Consider the following 21967-nt stretch of genomic DNA (forward strand, 5'->3'; position numbering starts at 1 on the left):
CTAAATTGTTAGCGAGTTTAGGACTTACATAATTATTATTTTTCGCAGGAGTGATAGAAATGGTTATATATTTTCCTGCAAGAGTTCCATTGATTCTAAATATCATTGAAGCATATATTTTTGAAGTTTTATAAATCTCCATTTATCCTCAGTTATAGACTTATTCCTTTCTCATAAGTGACTAACTCCAATTCTCTCTATTGATAATTTATGCCAATGATATTTGAATGTGAAACTTATGCATTCTTTCTTATGTGTGAGGGTATATAGTGTGAGAGACCCTCTTCTTTAATATTCTTTTTAATTTAAATGTAATGTCTCCATTTCAAATCCTTTGTGGTTTACTAAGATGAAGTTTTTATTAACAACGTGAGCTAATAACAACTAATTTATCTATATTAACCAATTTGATGTGTGATTACTAGTCACAACATTTGAGTTGATGTTCTTTGGGATTAATGATTACTCACATGTTTGATATTTCTATTTAATAAATAAATTTTACCTCTCTATGGACCAATAAGAATACATGAAAAAATTTCCCAAAGCATCACACTAATAGGTATCAATGTTGGTGGTGTATCCACTCACAATAAATGATACTAAGTTACGAGATAAACCAATAGAATGAACAATTGCAAGCAACCAAGTGAATGAATGTCATGATGGTAATAATTTACCGCCAATTAACCAAACTCTTAATGGAATTTGGGGAACATGTTCCTATTATAGTCAAAATTCTCCAGAATTAGTTGCATGTCATATGTTCACCTTGATTTTCTTAGTGAGGTCTACGAACAAACTATGCCGATTTATACTTATGATGTATTTATTCTGCCAAAAAGTGCTTCATTGTTCCAATATCACAATATGATGGGATAATAATTTCATGGAATGGTATTATTCAATTGGCATCCTATGTTCAGTGAAATACGATAGCAATTCTATGAAATGATAGTTAAATGTGTTGTGATGATGTCTATAATATTTGATAAATAAAACTTCTTATATATATATATATATATATATATATATATATATTCAAAAGTTCCTTTATATATAATTTCCTTCACCTTTTAAATATATATCCACTTGAACTCCTTGGATTATTTCTTCCACCTAAAAACATATAACTTATCTTCCATGTAAAGAGATATTGTATTTCTTTTGTTTTTATTTACCTTGCAAATACCATAGGTTTACAAAACCACAAGCTTTTGAACCACCACAAGAAATCATAAGGAATCAATATTGTCTCATCTACTCTCACTTTCTTACATGTAATTTTAAAGATATTTGGAAAAAAAACCCTTTTACTTTCACATGCATTTTTTTTTGCAATAATTCAAAACCATATATATATATATATATATATATATATATATATATATATATATATATATATATATATATATATATCCACAACCCTATAATTTTTGTAGAACTTCTTCATTTTGCTTCCTTTTTTCCTTAATTACAAGAATAAGAGTGCCCTAAAGCCTTAATGTGGTGAAGGACCAGAAGAATAGGGAGATCCCAAAAATTTGTGGCCAATGGTTGGATTGGAAAATAAAGCTTTGATATAAAATGATATGGATAAAGTTTTTTATCACACAAGATATTCAAAAAGCCTAGAATATAAAGAAATCCATGTGCATAATATATAAGTAATTGATAATAGAAAGTATGATGATGAGAGAATAATTGGGGTCCCATATATATATCTAAGCAGAAGCACCCATTCATAAAGAGTCATATCCTTTGGGAGACGTCGTTTCATAATTAATAATTATATTTTATTAACTATTATTTATTTTTATTTTATACATATTTGCGTTCATAACAAAAATGCATACCATAGTCAATTAAAGGAGAGAAATGGTAGGATTGAGCAGAGTATATATAGCTCATTTATAAATTACCTAAATCTAAAGTCAAATTTGATAGTGAATTGATAGATAAACTTGTTAATCTATTAATCAATCCCTTATCAATCCAATAACATGCTCCAAGATAATTAAAATTTAGTGGAAATCACAGAGATTGTTGGGAAAGTTTATTCATGTGAAATAAAATTAGGTGAGTCATCCCCTATGAAAGTCATATATACTCTATAGACTCATTCTCATTTGGAATCCTTCGTTGATGAATACAAGAAGAAGAAATTGGTAGATCAAGAGTAAGATTCCTAAAAGATTGCAAAAATATTTTCTTTTTATAGTAATTCCCTATCTAATTCTTAATTATGAGATATGGAAAACAAGTTATTCAATACAAGACCCAACACCTTCAAAAACCACCCACACAACTAGACTGAAGATGACAATGCCAATATTTTCACATAGTTAAAACCCTCTAATAGGGAAATAGTCCATGGCCCCAACCAACACATCCACTTGAGGAAATTTTATTAATGCAAAAGAAAATATTTTACATATGAGATTTCTCACAATTAATTATCATCCATGACCCTCCACGCCCTTTAAATAGATATCATGGACCAATCAAGTGCTAAGCCACATATCATTAGTCATTAGTATCAAGGATAACATGAGTCATCAAATCAATCTATGTCTAGAACATATTGTGACCATTGGATTAAAATGAAACTAATGCATACTAAAGAAAAACACTTTTTCCTCATAAGCACATCAGACCAAGCTGAACTTAACTAACTCCTAAGTGTCTAAATATCCTAACTTCCCCCTTAAGAACAACTTGGTACAAAATTGAAGGATTTATAAAGGTGACACAAAAGGAGAAGGAAGGAGGCGTTAAAGCATATCCCCACTTAATGACAACTTCCTAAACTCCTAAGACACATCTAAGTTTAGAAAAAAATGATTTTCTAAGGGACATTGTGAAAATTTCTACAACTTGATCATATGTAGGGAAAAAATACACTTCAGTAACTTGATCGTAAATGATTTTTCTTATGAAGTGAATTTGTATCTCAATGTGTTTTCTACTATTATACCACTTTTTGGAATGACAATTTCCATTAGACAAAAACCCACATGCATTATTCTCTTCTACAATTGCAAGAGTCAAGATCCAAGAAAGGTAGTTAATCCAAGTCATGCAACACACAGGGAGCATTGAACCAATTTCCAACAATCCCTTCGCCAAGTGAAAGCTAGGTGAGTTTCATATGTGATACCTATGGCTCTAATGCCATGTTCAAGTAAATTAGGTAAATAGGATGAACACCTATAATAGCCTCTCACACAATCAAATCAAAGATCAAAACACTAGTATTTTAATTACGTTGTCGAAACACTGTAAGAGGGAAACAATTCAAGGCCCCAACCAATATATCCACTTGAGACAATTTTATTAATGCAAAAGAAAAGGTTTTACACAAGGGATTTCTCACAATCAATCATTATCCATGACAATTTATGCCCTTTAAATAGATCTCATCGGCCAATCAAGTTTTAAGCCATGTATTAATAGCCATTAGTTTTAAGGAGAATTGAGTCATCAAATCACTCTATGTTTAGAACATATCATGACCATCAGATTAAAATGAAACTAATGCATACTAAAGAAACACACTCAAACCTAATAGTCACATTAGACCAAGTTTAACTTAACTAAATTCTAAGTGTCTAAATATCCTAACAAGATGGAGAGATTTTTATGTTTTTTTGTTAATCATTTCAATGCATATATGGAAATTTTCCAATCAAATTAAGGGTTGGAAATTCTAAAGAATAAGATAAATGCACTATTTTCAAGTCATTTTTGTGGAATTGAAGACCTATGGCATGTACATTTTGTTTCCAATCGTTTGGTATTCTTGCAAATGGAATACATATTTTTGACCATTCTATCTTTCTTTCAAATTTTATCGATGGAATGAATTCTACACTATAGTTTTTTCACTATTGTTAGAATAATTGGGTTGTCATATGTTTTAATTATGTCTCAAATGAATTTGATGTGAATGATAGTAAATTAAATATGGGCATATAGAAACTAGTTATTCAAATAAATATTTATTTGAATAATTTAATTTCTAATGATAGTTTTCGCTACTATTTACTTTTTAGAACTACTTCAAAAAGATTAAACAATGCATTTATTATTATCATATTTAATTTCCTTTAATGCTCCTAGGATAGATTAGTTTTAGTTATAAATGATAGATAAAGCGATTTTAAAGATAGTTTTATTTCTATTACTTTAGATAGTTTTATTTCTATTACTTTAGATTGCATCATAGTCATAGAGATTCAATTAAAATTGGATCAACAATTGTTGATTTTAAAATCCATTTAGTGGCAAGCAGGCCCACATACTTGTAGATACCACCAAACTAAATGAGCGTAGGCCTAATTAGGGCCTTGATTGAGTGATTTCTCTTATTGTTTTCCAGGAATTGTTATAGACATCAACAATTTTGGCATTAGAATGAGGATTTTTTATAATGAATGGCACAAAAAGCTTCACATTTGAATAGGTCACATTCACCAAGATCACCGATACACTTAATACAAACTATAGAATCATTTTTTAGCAAAGCATCTCAAGTTATTCAACAGTTTTAGGATTTGATTCTACATATTTAATGTTTGTTCAAATTCCTCAAATATGTAACTTACCTTAATCATCTGCGCAAAGAGAAATTTTAGGAATTAAACAACCTATTCTAAATTAAATTCATTCTTTTGGCATCACTCAAGAGATTGTGTTGTTTATTCCCCATTCGAATAAACAATTAGGTGTTCTTACAAGGGAACAAACTAGACAACTTCGCCAATAGCTAGTTGAGTATACCATTCCTACCAAAGGAAATAAAAATCAAATTGAAGAGTCAATTGTTACCTCTTATTTTGTCAAAAATTATCCTCTCTTTATTAGGCAAGATTAGTTGCAAAAATGTTATAATATAGAAACATAACCTTTAATATCATCTGGTTCATCCCTAAGATCTACTCCCCTAGGTAATCCTCCTTATTATCATTTATCCTCTAGTCTTGATTCATGTCAAATTTTTGGCCACCAAGAAGGTGATATTAACCAAATTAATTATTTCATGTTACTTATTCAAGGAAAATTAATTATTCTACGGGAAGTAACGAATAAAAACATGAACATCACCAATCAAAAAATAAAATTACAGGAAATATATGAGAAATCAATCACACAATTTGCACTAGTATTTTTGAACCAAACATCCCTAGAAAAACCCCAATGTGGGGAAAGTAGTTTTCAGATCTAAGGGTTTTATTAATATCTTGAGAAAAAACTACAATTGAGAAATTACAACTACTTGCCTAACTCTGATAAAGCTTCAAAAATGTTTTTATCTTCACTTATGAACAAAATCGAAATGGGAAACTTCAATGTCTCCCTTTCCTGTAATTCAAAACTCCTTTGGAACTCCCACTGATAATCTGACAGCCTCCAAAAACTTGATCTTCCTTTCCTATAATTCTCACTTCATGTAATTTTCCTTTCCTTCAATTCACACTGCCACTAGAAACTCAATTTGAATTTCCTGACAACTTGCAATGCCTATGGGAATTTGATCTCTAAAATCGCACCAATAAAATGGAAAAATTGATCTCCTTCTAATACTCAGAAACTAGAAATATCTGTGAAGAATAAACTTCGGTAATTTTCCTCCCAATCATTGCTACTGAAACCATCTTGGTGACTTTGAAAATCACCTACTTGAATGATATCTATGATCTGATCTGTCTCCAAACTCTCATTCTTAAATGAATGGCCACAATTAGAAGTTAACTCTATCCAATCAATGGCTAAGACCATCTTAAAAACTTTCCACAAGCTTCTAGAGGTGAATCAATCTTGTCCCAACTAATGTCAATTAATTTTTCACTTTCCCTAAATTAGACTTAGGAAATAATTAAAAAAACACTAAATTACTTAATTAAGATATTTTCCCTAGGTGAAACTTAGGAAAAGATACATGGGCTTGGAGATAATTAATTCCTTTATGTTCTTAGCCTCAATGACACCTCTCAAGACTTAGAACATAGAGGAATTAATTATTAACAATTCATCCTCAACACAGTAAACTCCCAAAAGCATGGATGGAGTCCATTGTACCAAGACTACTGTGCTAAAGAACCACATACATATTCCATTGTACTGAGACTATTGTGCCAAGACTATAGAGTGAGAGAATCACATGCATATGTCATTGAGATGTCAACAATATTGCAAAGATGCTAGTCAATATCTAACATGGAGAATGTCAATATATATAACCGCAGAGACACCAAGATGTAAGGTTGAGGAATTCACTATATAATCATAAAGGCACCAAGATATAACACTAAGAAATTCAATAGATATTGCATATATTTCAAGGAGCCATAACGGTGAGACCATATTGACATGAAAATAATGTCATTACAATGACCATCCAAAGGTACGATGGTCATATGCCATTGGGTCATGCCAAGGATGAGATTGAGTGTCATTAAGAGGGAGACCATAGTGAGATTATATTAGGTGAGAGAGTGTTGTATCCATTACAATTCTTCTTTATTGAGAGTGAGGTCATTACAGTGAGATTGCATTGACAGAAAAACCATCTGCTATCAAGAGTGAGACCAAATTCATTACTGTGAGACTATATCAAGAGAAAAACCATAGAGATATTGTATCAAGAGTGAAGGTCTTGAGCCATATAGAAAGTGAAATTACAGAGTGAGATAATAGCCATACAAGATCGTGGCAATACGAGGCCACACTCATGCGATATACATCCACCAATAATAGTGCAGACAACGAGACCCATCCATAGAAAGTAGTGTGGATAACCTCACATATAGAAAAGATTGTGAGCTATTCTCTCACCTCAATAAATTGAGACATAATGATTATAAATTTATAGTTGATGCCATAAAGGGTTATGACCCTTGTAGAGCAAACAACATGAATATTTGGCAAGAACTATTAAAAATTAAATTCAAATGATTGCTTGAATATAAATGTCTTCATAATTATACTCAGAATAATTTTTTTACAAAATAAGAATAATTTTTCTTTATCAATTTGAATTTCACCTTTTGGGATTAATGGATTTCTCAAGGGAAACTCTTCCTGACACTGCCTAATATTTTAACACTCCCTCTTAGCTATAGAGGAATTTCCATTAGCATTATAAGCCTCATCTAGGATATCTCATCATAGTTGCATCATGTCGTATCTCAAGTGAAAATATCTCAATCATAAGGAAGATAGACAACTGTAACAAGGCCCATCTCATATCTTCTCATGAAAGAAGAAGAATCCATAACCAATGGTAAGGGAGATCAACCATCCAAACCCTACCTATCCTTAATTCAAGTCTCATGAATTTTATCTCAGCTGTATCTCATCATGCAAAAGAATAAGAATGCAAAATCAAAGGTAGGGGAGATCAATCCTCAAACACTAGATATATCAATAAGACATCCATCTCATCATATCTCAACATAACTTGTTTCCTTTGATCATTAGTTGAACAATGATGCATCGATCTAATGAAGAAGAACCATCATAGGGGAGCTCTGACTACCACCCTATCAACTTAATCATCATCATGTGGGAGCTTTCGGCTTCCATCCTATATCTAATAATAAATTTCTTCATTTAGAGTAGAATAGTCGTCATCATCATCATAAAGTCATATCTAGTCTTGGCTCGTCTCTACCCATCTCCATTTGTTGAACAAGGAAGAAGAATCATTAGAGGGGAGCACCAACTACCACCTTGAATCCACATAGTAAGAATGATTCCGCTTACCATAAGAAGTAAGGATCATACCTATCCTATTTTCTTTTTTTATTTTCCCAAATTAACTCTCAAGAATCAAGTGGTAGAACGCATGCATCCCATAACTTAAGCAGGATACTACTTACCATAAATGGCAAGGATCATGCCTAACTCAAGTATCCAACACCCATTGGCCAGATGGGTGGGAAAAAAATCCCAACAAGCCTAGCTTGTGTGTAGGATGCCAAATGGGGTATACTTTGTCAACACCAAAGAGAGACAATCTCATCACGCAAAAGAAGAAGAATGCAAAATCAAAGGTAGGGAAGATCAATCCTCAAACACTAGATATATCAATAAGACATCCATCTCATCATATCTCAACATAACTTGCTTTTTTTATCATTAGTTGAACAATGATGCATCGATCTAATGAAGAAGAACCATCATAGGGGAGCTCTAACTACCACCCTATCAACTTAATCATCATCATATGGGAACTTTCGGCTTCCATCCTATATCTAATAATAAATTTGGTCATTTAAAGTAGAATAGTCATCATCATCATCATAAAGTCATATCTAGTCTTGGCTCATCTCTGCCCATCTCCATTTGTTGAAGAAGGAAGAAGAATCATTATAGGGGAGCACCAACTACCACCTTGAATCCACATAGTAAGAATGATTCCACTTACCATAAGAGGTAAGGATCACACCTATCCTATTTTCGTTTTTGATCTTCCCACATTAACTCTCAAGAATCAAGTGTTAGAATGCATGCATCCCATAACTTAAGCAGGATACTACTTACCATAAATGACAAGGATCATGCCTAACTCAAGTATCCAAGTTACACAAAATATTGTCACCATGACTTTCTGCAGTCATTGTGATTCTATCACCACTCATACTGACCTCCTTTGCAAGTCTCAAACCTCAGCTCTTCATGTCAAGCCTTAAAAATGAGAGAAAGTCCTTGAAAATCTCTAAAACTCTGGTTCCGCACTTTCTCTTAGCATTAGCTGTGGTCCCGCACCCCTTGGTCATGTTACCTGCGGACCTGCCCGCTCTGTCTCTAAAGGAGTGGGTGCAGGCCCCTGTAAAAGTAAAAAAGGCGCAAGTTTATTATTAAAAACTCACTTTGGATTAATTCTGGACGCTTCTAGAAGAAATTTTGAGGTGGCAAGTTCGCTCCTAGGTGGTTCATGCATCCCATAACTAAAGGAGCTAACCCCTTGATGAGAGGAGATTATCCCTTTGAAGGAGGACTCTATCCCTTTGAAGGTGGACCTGGTAACTTCCTTCCTCTGCACTATAAAATGAGGCATTGGGCTGGTTGCTAGGGAGGTTGAAAGCTGAACATTTTTTAGGGTAAATGCTATTGGAATTTAGACTTCCTATTTGATCTTGAGAGGAGAGATTACATACCTTTTGGCTTCTTTGGGAAGAGAGTGAAACTTGTAGAGAAGATTCTTGTTGGACCCTGGGAGGAGCTTGTACAACATCAAGGCACCAAGGTTGTAAAGTTCTTCTTTGTTTAAAGTTAATACAATCAGATTCATTTTTCTCAAGAAATTGTCTTCTATGGTTTATTTCATGAATTCCTTGATCATCATGATAAATATGGTTTATTATATTGGCTATGCAGGTGTTATTTGATGTGTGCCTATTTGTGTTTGCAGGTTCTTTATAAGGGAGCTCATTTGGACAAACGGAGCGTGGCTTCCACAAACTAGCACTGGACTTGAGGTAGGGTCTAAAAAATCTCTTGGCTTTTATTTATAAATCGCAATATTTAGAGAAAAATAGAATTTGTTTTGTTTGCTTGTAACTAGATATCCATAGATACTAGGGAGATCAGTCTTGTTCGCAAGAACGATTTATCCGCCTAACAAAATGGCGACTCCACTGGGGACTTGAATTTTTTGGTTTTTGCCTTTGCTTTTACTTTGACTTGAGAAATTGTTTCTCTGTTTCTGGTTTTTTCTTGATGTGTGTGGGATTGGGTAGTTTCCTTAGATCTTGAATTGTTTTTGTTTTTCATGCTTTTGGAAGAGGACCACACGTTCTGGTCGTAACATAGTGCGAACATCCCTGCACTGTTGCTTTAATACACAGAGCGGTACCGCACCTGGTTATATTGGGAGCCTGCGGACCCTGTCAAATTTTTGGAAAACTTAAAATCTTTTCATTCAGTTAAGCCTAGGATTTGTTTATGTGTTTTAGCCTTTGCCCAGATCTGCACATGTCTTGTCAGAAAATTTTCGTAGGTTAATTCCATTGGCATTTAGGTTTTAGGTGAATTTCTAGAAGTTTTGTGTGCCTGGCTTGATTTTCGTTTGGTCTTTGTAGTAACTCAGAGCTTAGAAGCCTTAGAAACCTCAGATCACCCTGGTTTTTTTTGGTCTTCTTTATGAGTCTGACTGATTTGTAAGATCTGCCTTTGGTGAGAAATACATCTCGTTCTTCTCTTTGCGAAGCTTCGAAAGAACTTGTTTTGAAAGTTTTGGATTTCATTTTTAAAAAGAAAACAAAAGCTGGTTGTTTTTATTAATTTGTTATTCTGAACAAGTTAGTCCTTAGTTTGCTGATAACTAAGGAAAAAATACTTCAAAAGAAATTTTGTAAGCTTTTACTTCAATTAGATTTTTAGAATTTATAGATCTCAAGATTAGATTTTTTAATAGTTTTGAGTGTTTTATAAAATAAAAAATCTCTTTTGAAAAGGTTTGTTTTTGTAGTATTTGAGTGTTGAAAAGAAAGGGATATTTTTCGTGAGCATAATTAGTAGCCTCTTTTTTGAGTTTATTGAAAAAGACAAAATGTTTTTCTTTTCATTTGTTTGTTAGGGAAAGATTTGTTTTTTCAAGCAATTGCATTCTCAAACTTTCTTTAGCTAGAAATTCATTGAAGAAAAATGATTGTTTATCATATTAGGTGCATTTTTAGTGTTTTGGAGTCAAGTCTTCACACCATAAAGTTTCATCTCCACACCTTTTGACTTAAGAAACAACCATAAAAAAATAACGCTTAAAGTAAAATCTATCTAGTAATCTTTTTATTTCTAGGGCTCTTTATCACCAACATAGCTTAGGCTAGTATCTTGGAGTAGGGAGTAATTAATTCTCCAAGATAGTAAAACAAACAAGTAGCTGTATCTTGCGGTAGGAGATAAATTCCAATTGTTACATCTATGCTCTAGGAAGCTCCTCTTAAAGGAGTCAAGCACGAGGTCATATCCAAACCAGCGGGGTAATCAATCCTTCCTCATTGGGAACGATAACAGATATACACGTATTAAAAACAGTAAACCTCGGATTAACCATTGTCGAGGAGCCTGGGGTCACTTGTTGGTAAACCTTGGATTATGTCAAGGAGTTTTCAAGGGGATTGAGCTTTGCTACTCTACCCTTGTGTGTGTATCGGATCACAGACTGTTCCCCCAGGTATATTTGTTTCCATTGGTAACCATAGTGACCATAATCTATAGGATTCTTTCCTAAGGTCACGGTGGAGGGAAGATCCCACTGTACCTGGAACAGACATCGACTAGACTCACCAGAAGAAGGAGAGTCTTCTTTAGTTGTGCATCCTGATTATCAAGTTCAAGCAGCAGAGTATATTATTGAACATGTTTCATTTTCCGAAGTTACTGGTAGTTTTTCTTCTACTAGTGAATTAGCCGAGGAACTTGAAATTTCTGAACCTGAAACTGAACCTACTACTACTCCATCATCAGGATTTGCCTCTCCAACTTCCAGTGGTCCTGGTTCACCCAGGGTAGGAAGAGTCATTACCCAGAATCTTCCTTCTGGACTTATTGCTATTGAAGAACTTGTTACTCGAGAAGAAGGTATACCTATCCCTAAAAATCAACCAGCTATAGAACTTAGGGAGCGTGAATCAATCTTTTACGGTCCACCTAGGAGGGATGCTTGGTATCTTTCATTGACCAATTTTCTAGAAAACCTAGGACTAAGTTTTTCACCACCTCACATTCCTTTTCATCTAACACCTAGAGGTTATTATCCTCCTTTGAATATGTCGAGATAGTCATCCATGTGTTCTCAATCTCCAGAAACATTTTTATATGGAGGTCTTTCTGTTCCTTCTGGGTACCAGTCACTTACTGGTACTTTTTCGGGAGCATCTCCTCAACCTGTTGAACAAGGGTTATTAACTGGTAATAACGAAACTAAACCGTTGAGTGTAGAAGATATTCTTATGATGTCAGGTACCATTCCAAATCCGCAACCTCAAGGTAGTCAGTTACCGCCTGGAGGGCGACCTCAAGGTCCTCAATTATCGCCTGGGGGCAACCTCAAGGCACCCAGTTACCGCCTGGGGGGAAACCTCAAGGACAATACATACCTTCGAGACAGTACATTCCTCAAGGTTTAACCCAGACTCAGTATGTACCTCAAGGTCAACCCTAGTATGAGTATGTACCTCAAGGTCAACCCCAGTTTCAGTACGTGCCTCAAGGTTATCAACCTCAAGGTCAGTACCCAACCCAAGGTTTCCAACCACCTTCAAGTCAATCATTTGTCCAAGGAGCTGGAAATGTACCTTTGAATTATCAACCCTACCCTCAACCCGGTTATGGTCCTCAATATGCTCAACCTTCTATGGGTCCATACCCCGGAATGAACATATGTGGGATCCATCTCAATCTCAACAAATCTTGCAACTGAATGTGCAGTTGTCATCTCAATCTAGACACCCCTTGGTTTTTGGTTCAACCCAGCGACTTGTCCAGCCTACTCTTCAAACTTCTGCACCTTCTGTATTTTCTCAGCCTGGGCCTAGTTCGCCTCGAACTCCACCTCAAACGACTGCTGCAACTGCTGCAACATCTGTTCCATCTACCCCATCTACTTCTGGAGTATCGACAGCTCCGGTTTCTATTGTTCCTGCATCAATTCGTCAAGCATCTTTACCTCAGTCTAGACCCACAATTCAAACTTTGGTTCAAATGCCTGTAGGACAACCTGGTCCAAGTACGGTTGTCACATGTCAACCTCAATCTACTTATCAACCATACCGCGGACAGTACCAATTCGGTCCTGCTGTGCAGAACCCAGTCTATCAGTATCAACCGTACCCTCGATATACTTATTAGAAACCTCAACAACTCCAGTATGGTCCAGTTAATCCTGGTTTTTTGGGAGGATATAATATCCCAAATGCAATTCCAATTCCAAGTTATCCTGGATATCCTCCTCCTGGTGCTGGTCTCATGACCCAGGGTTTTCGGGACCCTAATCGTCAATTACCATTCATTGCAACTTTGGACTTGCCTGATTTGTCGCACCTTATTAACGATCTGATTAATTATCTTCCGTTTTGGCCGCTAATGCCGAATAAGTTGCCTAGTGACATCCCAAAGTTTGAAGGTAAATTAGGAGAGGACCCGTCGAACCATGTGATGAATTATCACCTCTGGTGTGCATCTAATTCCATTTCAGATGATTCAATTCGTTTACGTCTTTTTCAATGCACTCTAATTGGTCTTTCGGCCAAGTGGTACATTGAGTTACCGGAAGCCACTTTTTATAACTTTAGTCAGTTAGCTACTTCATTTTTAACTCATTTTCAGTTGTCTATCAGATATGACAATGGCACAGAATTATTAACTTCATTAAAATAGTCAATGTCCACTTATATTTCAGATCACATTCATGAATGGAGACGTCGACGACGTTTAGTGAAAGTTTTTATTCCAGATCAGATCTTAGCAGAATGGTTTGTTAAATCATTATTACCTAAAATCACTGAGGATGTAGCTAAGGCAGGATTCGTTACTGAAGAGCAAGTAATTTCTCAAGCTCAGTACCTTGACCTTGTTTATACGCAGTCGGGTACTTTACACGAGAAAATCCCCGACCTTCCTAAACAAAATCAAATAACTGTAGCTCCTTCAGGGTCTCATGCCACTGATGCTATGATTGGTTAAGTTAACACCAAAAGTAAGAAGAAATATTCCAAGAATTCTTCTCCTATCATAACTATACCAGATTCCCTGACGGGAGACTCTTCTGTGGAAATTTCTGCCGATATTCATGTCGTAGAGTCATCTACAGCCAAATCAAAATCCGGCGGTAAAAAGAAGGGGAAGAAGAAAAATAAACCAGATAAAAATTCGAAAGAGAAACCAGAAAAAAATAGAATCTACTGATGAGAAACGTAAACCTCGTTATCCTTGTCCCATTTGTGATGAAGAGCATTTTACAAGAGGCTGCCCTCATCGCGCTGAGGTTGCGAAAATCGTCAAAGGTTCTCAAATGCCTGTTGTCTTCAAGGATCCTTTTCCTAGTCAAGACAATAAGATGATAGGTTCTTCCTCAAATGCCTCAGAAGAACCCATAATGATGATGTCCCATGTTAGGATTGTGACACGATCGTAAGATTATGGAAGTAAAAGTCCTGTTGGTGGTAAGGAAGCAGAATCTTCTAATTCAAACCCATCAACTTCAACTCCCGGTTCCGATCCGCTACAGATCGAGAAACCTAACCCAGACTTAGTAATCAAACCGCCCGCCAAGGGTATAATTCGAAAGTCAGCTTTCAATCCACATGCGAGAGCTGCTTACAACTATAACATTGTTGAAGATTTAGCTATTTCACCTTCAGTAATGTGGCTTTGGAGGTGCTGCAATCATGTCCAGCACAACGTAAATTGCTATTGTCGGCTATAGGAGCTGTTGATATTCAGGACTCGAACCTTATAATCTTCGATTTAGAAAATAGTACACCTCGCTTGCCTCATCAAATGGCTTTCCAGATTCTAGTGTTAGTCAAAAACAGACCTTGCTATAGAACTGTAATTGATGAGGGAGCTTCAACGTGTATTATGTCGATCCAGTGTTGGAGATCGCTTGGTTCTCCTACACTCAACCAATCTCCGATGATTCTAAAGGCTTTTGATGGCCGTGGGTTCCATCCTTTTGGAATTTTATAGGATTTACCTATAGGGGTTTAAGGAAAAACTATTAATCTAGATTTGGAAGTGGTTGATGCCCCTCTAGATTACAACCTTCTCTTGGGTCATAGTTGGTCTTATGCTATGACTGTTGTTGTTTCGTCGGTCTTTCGGCTTATAAATTTTCGTCATAATGGAAAGATCATAACTATAGACCAGCTAACTTACTTTTCATCCGACCCAGCCTCTTCTGAAAGTATCCAACATGTCGGAAAAACAACTATCCCTTATAAGGATGTTGGAGTAGGATTAGTTAAAGATTCTGGTTTACTAGGAAATTTTTCCTTTCCTCTTCCTAACGTATCACCTTCTACCGCAACCATTCATATGATTTCATCAGACACTATTGTTTATGATGATCCTTGGATCGTACCTTCCGAATATGAGATGGATGTTGGCATTATGTTTCTGGTATGGCTATATGTTACAGATGTTGTGCTTGATGGCAACCCCCATGGCAAGGCTCTCAAATAATTGAAAAATTAAGAAGTATGCAGGAGATCAGTTCAGAAGGTGCATACCCGCAGGTACACCGTGAAGGGACCACGGCCAGACACGCAGGTCAGCTGTTCAGGAGGTGCGTAACCCCAGTGCACTCATTTCAAGGCAGAGAAAAGCACACGTGGGGTTTCTTATGTTTAACCTTTGATATTTAGCCGACGGTATTTGTGTTATTATGGTGTCGGCCCGTGGTATTGATCCATGATTTAAGGAAGAGCTTTCCTATATAAAGCAAAGGAGATCATTTGGCTTGTGTATGTGCTTGGGTTGAACATCTTATGAGAGCTAGATCTGAAATATTATGATCTCTTGGGATTAATGTCTAGATCTAAATAAGGCAAATCTCTGATGGATTGAGATCTCTTCGATGGATGATCAGATCTGTAGATCTGACTGTCTGGGTTATTCTTGATGTCTTGAAATCATCTATGCCCGAAGGCACGCAGGTACAGTGAAAGAAAAGTGCGTATATACGCTGGAACGAAGCGTTTCAGGTGCGCCGGTATGCAGGCACAGAAGGGTTGCAGGTGCGGAGGTCTGCAGGCAGTTCAATGGACACAGAGCGTAGGTAAGCAGGTGAGCAGTTGAGTACAGTGCGTACGTAAGCAGGTGAGCAGTTGAGTACAGTGCGTACGTAAGCAGGCGAGCAGTTGAGCAGGGTGCATACTGTAAGCAGGCAGTACATGGGTGAAGTTGCTTACTTCTCTTGAAATCTCTGTTTATCATTGCTGTGTTCTGGGTTTGGTTCTATTATTGTTGATCTGGTTACTACAGTTGACTGGGTGATTTTCTTATACTTGATGATCATTTGATGCTTATGGATCCAGTTTGAAAATTTATGAAAAGTGGTCCTTGTAAGAAAAGAAGTAGGGGGTTGTAGCTCCCTTCCAGGAGAGACTGGAAAACGAGAGAGAGAGTTGTAGCTCTCTACAGGTTGCAGCCTGCGTACTGGTAAAGGACTGCACCAGTACAAAACCATTGTAAAAGGAGTTTATAATTTGAAAGAAGATAGAGACATATTGCAGCAGGTGGTTTTCACCCACATTGGGTTTCCACCTTACATCTTGTGTTCTTTGGTGTGACTATCTGTTTTCTTTGTTCATGCTCATTATTTTATGGTACTGACATGCATAAATAATTCAAAGAACAAATAAGGAAGATTTATTAAAAGAATTAGATAATACTGATTCACCCCCCCCCCTCTCAGTATTATTTCCAACAATGGATTCATTTGGTGATGCTATGCCTTTGAGTCCCTATGAAGTTGCGTATCAGGCCGTACAGTCATTTTCCGACCCTTCTTCAACCAAAAATTGCCTTAATGAATGTGGTCCATGAAGAATCACTTTCAACATCAAACTCAGACTCAACAACATTTTCCGAACTTGTTCATATTGAAGAGCAAATTCGTGAAATCTTGTCTGTTGATGATTTACCATGGGAAGATCTTCATCATAGATCTTCGTTTTTACCTGAGATTGATCATTTTGAAAATGATTTTTCATCTATTTTTACGAGTGATTATGTCAAGGAACCTCAAAATCCATTACAAAATCCTGATTCTGAGTTAAATTTGGGAAATATTTCTCGAACAGTTCCTATTGACATTTCAGTTAAACCTGCAATTGTTGAAAACATTCATATAGGTGCCTCTTGTACGGAAGATGAAATTCAAACATATAAGGCCCTATTTCAAGAATTTCGCGACGTGTTTGCCTGGTCATATGAGGAAATTCCAGGAATTGATCCAGCAATTGTTGTTCATGAAATCAAAACTTACTTGGATGCTAAACCCGTCCAGCAACGTTTGCATCAGATTCACCCGTGAAAAGCTGCTGCTATTAAAGTAGAAGTTGAAAAATTACTTAAAGCAGATTTGATTTATCCAATTCCCTTAACGGATTGGGTATCGAATCTTGTTCCTATTAACAAAAATCAAGGGACAATAAGAATATGTATCGATTATAGGGATATTAATCGAGCCTGTCCAAAAGACAATTATCCAACTCCCTATATCGATCAAATAATTGATGATTGTGCCGGCAGTGAAATATTCTGCTTTATGGATGGTTTTTCTCGGTACAATCAAATCAACATTCTACCTTCTGATCAACCAAAAACGACTTTCATTTGTCCATGGGGGACATTTGCTTACTGCAAATTACCTTTTGGGTTGAAGAACACTGGAGCAAATTTTTAAAGAGCCATGTCTTACATGTTTCATGACATCAAGCACATTGTGCAACCCTATCTCGATGATTTACCTGCTCATTCATTACGTAGAGCCGATCATCTCATTCATTTACGAGCAATATTTATGAGGTGTAGGCATTATCGAATTAGGTTGAATCCACACAAATGTGTTTTCTGTATAGAAACGGGTCAGTTACTGGGATTTGTTGTTTCGAAAGCCGGCATTCGTGTCGATCCCTCGAAGGTTGAAGCTATTGTCAAATTGCCTCCTCCTTCGACTCTTCGCCAACTCCAAAGTTTGCAAGGGAAAGCAAATTTTTTACGTCGATTCATTCCTAACTACGCCGAGATAACAAAGGGTTTTACCAGGTTGTTGAAACAGAATACTCCATTCTTTTGGGACGAGATAGCTAACAAATCTTTTGATGCACTAAAACACGCGTTGACCCATGCACCATTATTGCATCCTCCCAACTACAACCAGGACTATTTCTTATATCTCGCCACCTCTCATTCCACCGTTGAGATGGTGTTAGTTCAGGAAGATGAATTCGGTAGTGAACATGTGATTTATTACCTTAGTCAAACCTTGAATCCGATTGAGCTAAAATATTCACATGTGGAGAAATTGGCCTTGGCAGCTGTTCAAGCTGTCTAACGATTTCATCATTACATTTTACTACGCAAAACTACTGTAATTTCCGATTACAACCCTATGATCTATATTTTGACCAAACAATTACTATGGGGCAAGTATTCCAAATGGATTGTTATCCTGCAGGAATTTGACTTGGAGTTTGAAAAATCTAAGTAAAAGAAATCTTTAGTTTATGCAGAGTTGATGTTTGACTTCCCGCGTGCTGATACTGAAACTGTGGCGGAAGAGCCTATTGCAGACGAATCCTTGTTTCTTATCAGCACTCTTGATCCATGGTATGGAGATATCATAGTTTATCTCCAAACCCAATCCTTTTGGCCTGAAATTTCAAGAACTCAGCGTTGGAAAATACGATTCCAATCCCAACAATACAAAATTATTGGAGAAACACTTTATCGTCGTGGGGCGGACTCTGTTTTTTGACGTTGTTTAACTCACGAGGAAGCTGAAAGGGTTCTAAATGACTGTCACTCTAGAGCATGTGGCAGTCATATGTCTGGGTTTGCCATAGCCCAAAAGATATTGCGCGCTAGCTATTTCTGGTCGTCTTTGTTTAAAGATTGTATTGACGTGGTCCGAAAATGGCACAAATGCCAAATTTTTGATCGAAAGATGCCCGCTCCACCTGCTCCTCTCCACCCTATAATTTCCGTCGGACCTTTTGCAAAATGGGGTATCGATTGTATTACATGTAACCCTCACTCGGTCGGGGGGCATGCGTATATCATCCTTGCGGTAGACTATTTTACCAAGTGGGCCGAGGCGATGCCTACATTTGTGGCAGATGGAAAAACTACTGCGATTTTCATTTTCAATCATATAATTACTAGATTCAGTGTTCCACAAGCGATTATCACTGATCATGGGCATCATTTTCAAAATATTATGATGACTGAACTAACTGATCAACTTGGCCTACGTCACGATAATTCAACTCCATATTACCCACAGGCTAATGGTCTGGTTGAAGCCATCAACAAAGTTCTAGTCATTATGATCTGACGAATCATTGGGATTCATAAGTCGAATTGGCATAACATGTTATTTTCAGCGTTTTGGGCGTATCGAACCTCAGTAAAAACATCAACTGGTTTCACTCCTTTCCAACTAGTTTATGGTTTGGAAGTTGTATTACCCATTGAATGCGAAATCCCGTCATTGAAAATGGCCATAGAATTACTTCCAGCCACTTCCGAAGAGGAGAAATGTTTGTTGTACTTGGCTCAGCTAGATGAGAATCGACGTGATGCTGCACTAGCAATCGAAACACATGCCAAATGTATTAAAGCTTAGTACGATCGAAATTTTACACCTCGTAATTTTTCAAAAGGAGACCTAGTCTTACTGTACGATCAAGAAAATGATAAGTTAGGCGTTGTAAAATTCGTACCCATGTGGCATGGTCCTTATGTTGTTAAGCGAAAGCTGGCAAAAGGGGCCTATGAATTGGTAGACTTTGACAGAGTCTCTTTAGGTAAACCCAAAAATGGTCTTGACTTGAAGAGATATTATGCTTAAATCTGGATGTGGAGATTTTAGTTAGGTTAGTTTTCTTTCTAGCTGGTGTGTTTTAGATTAGAAAAGTGTGGTTAGTTTAGAGAGTGCTTTTGTCATTATTCCTGTTTATCTTGATTTTACTCTTGATATTGCAGAGGTCGACGTCTGCCCAAACATACATTGGTTTTGATAATGGTGCTTGTCGTAATACACCAAACATTTCTTCCGCAGCTTGGGTTATATATTCACCCTCTAATGAGTTGGTATCTATGCATGGGGTAAGCCTCAGTCAAACAACAAACAACATTGCAGAGTATAGTGCAGTGATTGAGTTATTATCTGAATCCATCTCATTTGGGATTCGGAGTTTGATTGTGAGGTTAGATTCTGAACTCGTTGTATTGCAACTTAATAGAGTTTATGCCATTAGAAATCCAGTGTTATTGAGATTATTTTTGAGAGTTCGTCTCTTGGAACGTGAATTTGACTATATTGAATATCATCATATTCCAAGAAATTTAAATACATTAGTAGATGCAATTGCTTCTCGAATGTTAAGTAGACATTTGCAATAATCAAAGAGTAAATTTAAAAACATTCCATAGCATGTTTTACAAGATAGCCAATAATAATGATATAGCATAGCATAGAAGTGTGTCAAATATACATCGTCTTTGATCATAGGTTGAAAAACACCTTATGATCGGCAAAAATGATAGTACAAAAAGCAAAAATGTCATATGAGTCTACAGCAGGCGATCATCCTATCACTGGTGATGATCACGATAAGAAACCACTGTACGGGCCACTCTACAAAGTAACTTCCTGAAAGGTCCTGGGACCCTAATCACATAGCGCTGTAGCCTAAGAGGAATTTCATCTATGCTAGTCTTTGGAATGTCTGCTGTCAAATGCTCTAGATGGTTTCCAATTCGACTAGGGTCTATGTAGATTCATCCCGTGGGGTTGGTGCTACTACAGCTGGTTGTTTCCTCTCATAAGGTCGGAGAGTGGCTGGTCGCCGTGGACCTACATCTGCATTTGAAGCTTTTTACTATCAATTTTGGGACGATTTTAAAAACAAAAAAAAATTATTAAATTAGAAAATGTTGAAAGTAATTTTACCTGAGTCATCCCATTGCTCTCCTGGTGGAAGAGCCATGTCTGGGTCACCACGATAATCCATCCCAACATAAGGAAAATCCTGAATCGCAAAAATTGGTTCTCCAACCAATGAAAATATTCAGGAGGAAATCGAACAACCTCTGAACTCTCCTCAGGATGACGGGCCATAACTGCAACCCAACGCATCAGCTTGGGCTCTCAGGGAAGTCCAGTTTCAATGGAAAGATGTTGTCGGACCAACATTGGGACCCTCTCTAAACAAAAACTCACAACTAAGAAACCATATCCAAATTTTTTCATTTGTCCGTTCTTTGCTCTAGTCAGTTGTCCTTTTACATTAGCCAACACAGCTTCGCAACAGTTGAAGACGGTGCCTCAAAAATAGTCTACTACCATTCGCATTTGGGATCCGATGGCCATATGCAGTGCTGCACTTCCGCAGAGTCTAGTGACAGTAAATGCAATCACTTTGAGTTCAGGACGGGAGATGGTTTTGATGTCAATCCCTTTGTCCTTGGTTTGGTCGTTACAAAAATCTAGCCGGAGGCTATCGGCAGACTGGCCACCTGGCCTAGTCCCAAATAGAGTCAATTGTTCACCTCTCTTAGGCAAACCAATAAAAAGGTAAATTTCCTCTGGCTCCATTTCGATCTGGTGGCCTCCAATAATGAAACACTGGTCCTACACATTCCACCTGTCCACCAGCCACTGCAAAAAGTCCACCTGGGCCTTCATGCCAGGTATGGCCCAGAATTTAAATAAACCGCATGCCTTTAATGCATCAATTTAAGGTTTATGATTGATTGCGGTGAGGTCCACATCCTCGTGCTCCTGTTCCCGCCAACTAAGCATGATGTATACCCTACATTGAAAGAAAAGGTGGATTAGAACATTTTAAATCAAATTTTTTGCGCAAATATTGAAGAATTTGAAATTATAAACCTATTTCACGGGGACCGCACTCTCTAGTTAGAGCCAGTGCGTAGGCCCGCACTCTGCCTATACAGCGGGTGCGGGCCCCTAGATTTTTCCTGCATACGAAAAAGTCGGGGTCCACAGGTTTCGCACGCTGTGCCTGCGGACCCCCGCGAGCAGACTTTTAAACAAATTTCTTCCTAAAAATAAAAATATAAACCTAAAAAAAAAATTAAAACGGTTGAAATGCAAGAGTAAGGTGACGTGGATTACCTGGAGGTGACGGTGTTTGATTCCAACGGACGGATTTTTCACAATCTTCACAAGAAGTTTCTTACCCAAAAGCTCTCTTTCTCACTC

Source organism: Pinus tabuliformis, chromosome X, assembly GCF_031772625.1.
Source record: "Pinus tabuliformis cultivar Carrire ecotype Pingquan chromosome X, CPIR1, whole genome shotgun sequence".
NCBI lineage: Eukaryota > Viridiplantae > Streptophyta > Pinopsida > Pinales > Pinaceae > Pinus > Pinus tabuliformis.